This window comes from Phasianus colchicus, chromosome Z, assembly GCF_987193195.1.
Source record: "Phasianus colchicus chromosome Z, bPhaCol1.hap1.1, whole genome shotgun sequence".
In the NCBI taxonomy this organism is placed as follows: Eukaryota; Metazoa; Chordata; class Aves; order Galliformes; family Phasianidae; genus Phasianus; species Phasianus colchicus.
Window position 1 is genome coordinate 14,451,655 of NC_143476.1, and position 7,306 is coordinate 14,458,960.

The following is a 7,306-nucleotide window of genomic DNA, read 5'->3' on the forward strand; positions in this document are numbered from 1 at the left end:
TGGCACACAAAGAGAAAATGAAAACCAGATGTGTTTCCCAGCCCATGGCAAACACCAGCCTTTCCATCCTTACAGTCCTTCCTGAAATCAGCACTAATTGAAACAACATCCCACTCACCTTTGCCATGTCTGGCTGAGGTTGCAGCTCTTTCTATTGCATCCCTCTAGCTTTCAAGTCAAGAGCTCCTGTGTCACACAAGCAAAAGCAATCTTTTACCTGCTTTGCCATGCTCATGGCAGCAGCAATGCAGATGGCAGCAGCTGATGCCCACAAGGACAGCCAGCCTGGACTTATTTTCATTACATATCTTTGTCCTGATGTCCTTCTAGAAGCTGGAACATTTCTCCCTCTGAGCAGCAGAGGGCAGGATGGGTCCAAGGTGAGGGCACACTCTCCCCTGTTTATCTGGCACAAAAAGAGAAAGAGGAAATGAAAACCAGATGTGTTTCCCTGCCCATGGCAAACACCAGACTTTCCATCCTTACAGTCTTCCTGACATCAGCAGCAACTGAAACAACATCCCACTCACCTTTGCCATGTCTGACAGAGGTTGCAGCTCTTTCTATTGCATCCCTCTAGCTTTCAAGTCAAGAGCTCCTGTGTCACACAAGGAAAAGCAATCTTTTACCTGCTGTGCCATGCTCATGGCAGCAGCAATGCAGATGCCAGCAGCTGATGCCCACAAGGACAGCCAGCCTGGACTTATTTTCATTACGTATCTTTGTCCTGATGTCCTTCTAGAAGCTGGAACATTTCTCCCTCTGATCAGCAGAGGGCAGGAGAGTTCGAAGTTGCAGGAACACTCTTCTCTTTTTCTGCCACACAAAGAGAAAATGAAAACCCGATGTGTTTCCCAGCCCATGGCAAACACCAGCCTTTCCATCCTTACAGTCTTCCTGACTTCAGCACTAATTGAAACAACATCCCACTCACCTTTGCCATGTCTGGCAGAGGTTGCAGCTCTTTCTATTGCATCCCTCTAGCTTTCAAGTCAAGAGCTCCTGTGTCACACAAGGAAAAGCAATCTTTTACCTGCTTTGCCATGCTCATGGCATAAGCAATGCAGTTTCCAGCAGCTGATGCCCACAAGGACAGCCAGCCTGGACTTATTTTCATTACATATCTTTGTCCTGATGTCCTTCTAGAAGCTGGAACATTTCTCCCTCTTAGCAGCAGAGGGCAGGAGAGTTAGAAGTTGCAGGCACACTCTCCTCTTTTTCTGCCACACAAAGAGAAAATGAAAACCAGATGTGTTTCCCTGCCCATGGCAAACACCAGACTTTGCATCCTTACAGTCCTCCTGACATCAGCAGCAACTGAAACAACATCCCACTCACCTTTGCCATGTCTCGCAGAGGTTGCAGCTCTTTCTATTACATCCTTCTTTCTTTGAAGTCAAGAGCTCCTGTGTCACACAGGGAAAAGCTATCTTTTACCTGCTGTGCCATGCTCATGGCAGCAGCAATGCAGATGCCAGCAGCTGATGCCCACAAGGACAGCCAGCCTGGACTTATTTTCATTACATATATTTGTCCGGATGTCCTTCTACAAGCTGGAACATTTCTCCCTCTGAGCAGCAGAGGGCAGGATGGGTCCAAGTTGCAGGCATACTCTCCCCTGTTTATCTGGCACTCAAAGAGAAAGAGAAAATGAAAACCAGATGTTTTTCCCTGCCCATGGCAAACACCAGCCTTTCCATCCTTAGAGTCCTTCCTGACTTCAGCAGCAACTGAAACAACATCCCACTCACCTTTGCCATGTCTGACAGAGGTTGCAGCTCTTTCTATTGCATCCCTCTAGCCTTCAAGTCAAGAGCTCCTGTGTCACACAAGGAAAAGCAATCTTTTACCTGCTTTGCCATGCTCATGGCAGAAGCAATGCAGTTGCCAGCAGCTGATGACCACAAGGAGAGGCAGCCTGGACTTATTTTCATTACATATCTTTGTTCTGATGTCCTTCTAGAAGCTGGAACATTTCTCCCACTCAGCAGAAGAGGGCAGGAGAGTTAGAACTAGCAGGAACACTCTGCTCTTTTTCTGGCACACAAAGAGAAAATGAAAACCAGATGTGTTTCCCTGCCCATGACAAACACCAGCCTTTCCATCCTTACAGTCCTTCCTGACATCAGCACTAATTGAAACAACATCCCACTCACCTTTGCCATGTCTGGCAGAGGTTGCAGCTCTTTCTATTGCATCCCTCTAGCTTTCAAGTCAAGAGCTCCTGTGTCACACAAGGAAAAGCAATCTTTTACCTGCTGTGCCATTCTCATGGCAGCAGCAATGCAGATGCCAGCAGCTGATGCCCACAAGGACAGCCAGCCTGGACTTATTTTCATTACATATCTTTGTCCTGATGTCCTTCTAGAAGCTGGAACATTTCTCCATCTCAGCAGAAGAGGGCAGGAGGGGTCCAAGGTGAGGGCACAGTCTCCCCTGTTTATCTAGCACTGAAAGATTAAGACAAAATGAAAACCAGATGTGTTTCCCTGCCCATGGCAAACACCAGCCTTTCCATCCTTACAGTCTTTCCTGAAATCAGCAGCAATGGAAACAACATCCCACTCAAGTTTGCCATGTCTGGCTGAGGTTGCAGCTCTTTCTATTGCATCCCTCTTGCTTTCAAGTCAAGAGCTCCTGTGTCACACAAGGAAAAGCAATCTTTTACCTGCTTTGCCATGCTCATGGCAGCAGCAATGCAGATGCCAGCAGCTGATGCCCACAAGGACAGCCAGCCTAGACTTATTTTCATTACATATCTTTGTCCTGATGTCCTTCTAGAAGCTGGAACATTTCTCTATCTCAGCAGAAGAGGGCAGGATGGGTCCAAGGTGAGGGCACACTCTGCTCTTTTTCTGGCACACAAAGAGAAAATGAAAACCAGATGTGTTTCCCTGCCCATGGCAAATACCAGCCATTCCATCCTTACAGTCCTCCTGACCTCAGCACTAATTGAAACAACATCCCACTCACCTTTGCCATGTCTGGCAGAGGTTGCAGCTCTTTCTATTGCATCCCTCTAGCTTTCAAGTCAAGAGCTCCTGTGTCACACAAGGAAAAGCAATCTTTTACCTGCTTTGCCATGCTCATGGCAGCAGCAATGCAGATGCCAGCAGCTGATGCCCACAAGGACAGCCAGCCTGGACTTATTTACATTATATATCTTTGTCCTGATGTCCTTCTAGAAGCTTGGACATTTCTCCCTCTGAGCTGCAGAGGGCAGGAGAGTTCCAAGGTGAGGGCACACTCTTTTCTATTTATCTAGCAGTGAAAGATTAAGAAAAAATGAAAAGCAGATGTGTTTCCCTGCCCATGTCAAACACCAGGCTTTCCATCCTTACAGTCCTTCCTGACATCAGTACTAATTGAAACAACATCCCACTCACCTTTGCCTAATCTGGAAGGGAGGTGATGCTCTTTCTATTATACCCCTCTGGCTTTGAATTCACCAGTGCTTGTGTCACACAAGGAAATGCAACATTCCTGCTGTTCTGCCATTCCCATAGCAACAACTATGCAGATGTAAGCAGCTGATGCCCACAAGGACAGCCAACCTGGACTTATTTTCATTACATATCTTTGTTCTGAAGTCCTTCTAGAAGGTTGAACACTTCTCCATCTCTGCTGCAATGGTCAAAAAGGGTCCAAGTTTAGGGCACACTCTCCTCATGGCCTCTTGTACTCATAGACAAAGGGAACATGAAAACCAGAAGTTTTTCTTTGCCCATGGCAGACACTAGCCTTTCCATCCTGACAGTCCTTCCTACAATCAGACGGAATTGAAACAACATCCCCCACGTCTCTTTTTTGAACTTATTCATGCATGAATAATAATAATGAGAATTTTTATGTAAATCTTATTTCTGCATGGAAACGATCTGATAACCAGAGCTTTTTTCTCTAAAACAATCCAGCGAATTTGCATTGCTTATGTATGTACGCAAAATGTTTTTGCCATTCATCTCAAATATCAATACATCTGGCAAAATAAGATAGAAAAAGTATTTACAGACATTTTTGGACATAGATTACTTCTGTTCAAGTGGGAAAGAATCCCTAAGCTGCAATCATGAAATTCTTTTATCACTTTCTCTGATTTAGCCAGTGTTACTAAAAGGGAAATAAGACACAGGCTTTTGATAGCAGCTGCCAATTTAAGAACGATAATAACTTTTATTATTCTTGGCTAAGATCAAAGTCCTGCATTTCAGGTTTATCTCCAGCTCATCAAGTATAATTAACAGTTTTGGATAGCCACATTATTATATGGCAATATTGTCTTCCTGCAAGGAATTTCATTGTTTTACACGTGCCACAGGTTGTTAATAGATTGCCTGATTACCATTTATTTTTTTTATTGGCTTATGATGACCACAGAAAACTATACAGCAGCACCATAAAAACTTTAAATCCTATCCCATGTATCTGCATTCATACGAAAATAATATTGGAAAGCATTGGTGAAACTAAGATTACAAAATAAAGCAGAGGACAATTTCAGTGAAAGCCTGCAGGTTTTACAGCTCTGCCCATTTCAAACCCCTGAAGACATCCACGGGTTTCCTGCTGTGGGACACAGGCACTCACCTGCAGCTCAGCACTGCCTGCTCATGCCTGCGCACACCTTCAGGCTGGAACCAAGGAAATCCTCAGCAGAGACATCAGGACACTTTTGTTATGATGACTTTCATGAAGAAGCATCAAATATTTCTTCACGAGAAATACTGCAAGTCCCTTTGACACTAGCCCTTATTTTAAATGTTTAGATTTATGCTTCATTCAGGCGTGCTGTCACTCCCAAAAAGATTTTTATTCCTTTTCATTCTGAGGAACACAGTGATTTCTGCCTTGTTTACTGACTGTAGGCACAGCAATACTCCTGCACCTTCAGGGAAACAGCAAATCCATCTCTTTCACACCCTACTTCTATCAAGCTCATTCACCTTACAAGGTATTTATTGCAAGCAGCTCTTCCAGAAATGGAGATTAACAGAACCTGCAACCCAGGACACCTCAGTAAGCCAGTACTTTTCATCTCCTGAAGGTGTAGGTAGACACAGAGCTGGAACATCTTTTCCAGAGCTGTGTGATGCTATCTCATCTGTGTTCCCTTACTGTTGACTCAGTGTCACTTCTTATCTAACCTGGTTGCATCCCAGGATTTCTGGAGCAAAAAATAAACTGACAGCTTTCATCACTAGTTAAAAGGAAACTGCAATAGGAAAAGCAATTTTTCTGATTTCTCTGTTGATCAAAGATGCTTCCTGCAAGCCTGATGCGGTAGAAACAATATCAGCTTTAGAATGACAGTCATTAGAGCAGAATCCTTTCACTGATGAAATCCCACAGTCCTGATTCATACAACACTGACACTGGAGGACACAGTAGTTTAGATGAGAGCGCATTAAAAATGACTAAGTTAAGGTCTCAGCAAAGAGTGACAAGTATGAAAAAAAGAAGTTGCAGAAACTGCTTCAGTTTGGCACTCTGGCATAAAGTATGACAGCACACAACCTGCCTGTGCAGTTCCAGAAGCAGAAGAAAGCCGTCAACCAAGACTTGTTCTCATCTGCTCTGAAAGTCCACTGGGACAAGGCCACTTTTCTCTGACGTGCTTCCAGAAGTATCACTTCTGAGCACTGTGCCAGGGAGTTACAAGATACTGTTTGTGTGTACAGAGGAGAAAAAGACGTCTGTCTGGAAACAGACTTGGTGAAGGAGAAGCAGCATTTTCCAGAGTACTTCAGAAAGAACTGAGCACTGCCCCAAGAGCTTCAGAGCGGCAGGCTGTCACAGTGTGCCAACCAGCTCAGCTGTGAGTTGGCACTGAAGCTGCACCACAGGGAGAACAAAGCCCCCTGTGCACCCTTGGAGAGCCAAGGGTTGGAGATTCATGAACCTTGAGCTCCTTTCCAACCCGGGCCATGCTGTGATTCTGGGATTCTCACCTTTGCCTCATCTGGCAGAGGGAGGCAGCTCTTTCTATGGTCTCCCTATGGCTGTCAGGTCACCAGGGCCAGTGTCACACAGGGAACTGCAAACACTGTGTGTGCTGTGCCCTGCCCATGGCAGCACAGAGGCAGCTGCCAGCAGCTGATGCCCACAAGGACAGCCAGCCTGGACTTCCTTTGATTCCTTCCCTTTGGATCAGCGTCCTTCAGGAAGGCGGAACATCTCTCCAGCTGAGCAGCAGAGGACAGCAGGGCTTCGTTGTCTGGGCGTGTTCTCTTCTGGCCCTCTGGCCCTCACAGACACAGGAGGAGGACACAGAGGCTGCTGTAACACAGCCAGCCCTGCCTCTCAGGTCAGCTCTCAGGCCATCCTCTCTCCCCTCAGCAGCAGCTCACTGTTCTGCACTCCTCTGGCCTGGGCTGGCAGAGGTGTGCAGCAGTTCTGCTGATCTCCCAGTGCTGGCCATGTCTGCAGTGCCTGTGTGAAAGACACAGGAAGCTGCCAGCATTGCACTGCTCTGCTGTGCCCCTGCCATCACCGAGTTTGCTGTCAGCAGCTGCTGCTACACGTCCATTCAGGCACAGGCCTTTCCTTCCTGGCCCTCTTTCCCCCCCTCTCTCCTCTGCTCTCTCTCGTGCTCCCCTTTGGCCTGGGCTGGCTGAGCAGTGCAGGCCTTGTTGTTGCTCCCTGGGCCAACTACGTCACGGTTCCCCGTGACTCTGCCAGCTGCTCTGACACAGCGACTGCGTCCTCAGTGTGGATTCCAGAATGCGACAGACGTCCAGAGAAGACTTCCAGGGCTGATTGGAACATGCTGCCATCAAGAACTGCCATGGCTCAGGCCCCCTGGGAATCTGCTCACAGCGAAAGCTGCTGTCACTCTGTGTGGGCACAGCCTTGTCTGTGTAGGCCTGCTCACACTGCAGCCCCTGTCTGCACCAGAACCGTGCCGATCCACCTTCTCTTGGCCTCCTTGCCTGCATGGAAAAGGGCAGCTTGGGCTGAAGTCCCTCCACTTTCAGATGGCCGAGTGAAGTCTCTGAGCCCTGGTGACCCACGCAGCTCTTCAGCCTGCTGACCTGCTCTGCTGGGGCTGTCTTAAAAGGCAGAGGGCACGTTATCCTAATGTCCCCACATCCATCCCTCTTAGCATACTGTAGGCCAGTTCCTAAAAGGACACCTGCACAATCTCTCTGAATGTTAATCAACACGTAGTTGGTCTGTGCACTGCAGAAATTGCACCTAGGTTTTCAGTGGTGATTAGCTATGTGTTTAGTCAGAGGTGCAATGGTTCTAATGGTGAGAGAAAGACATTCCCAGTTGTCATCAGGTGGAACACCCTTCAGACTGGAAT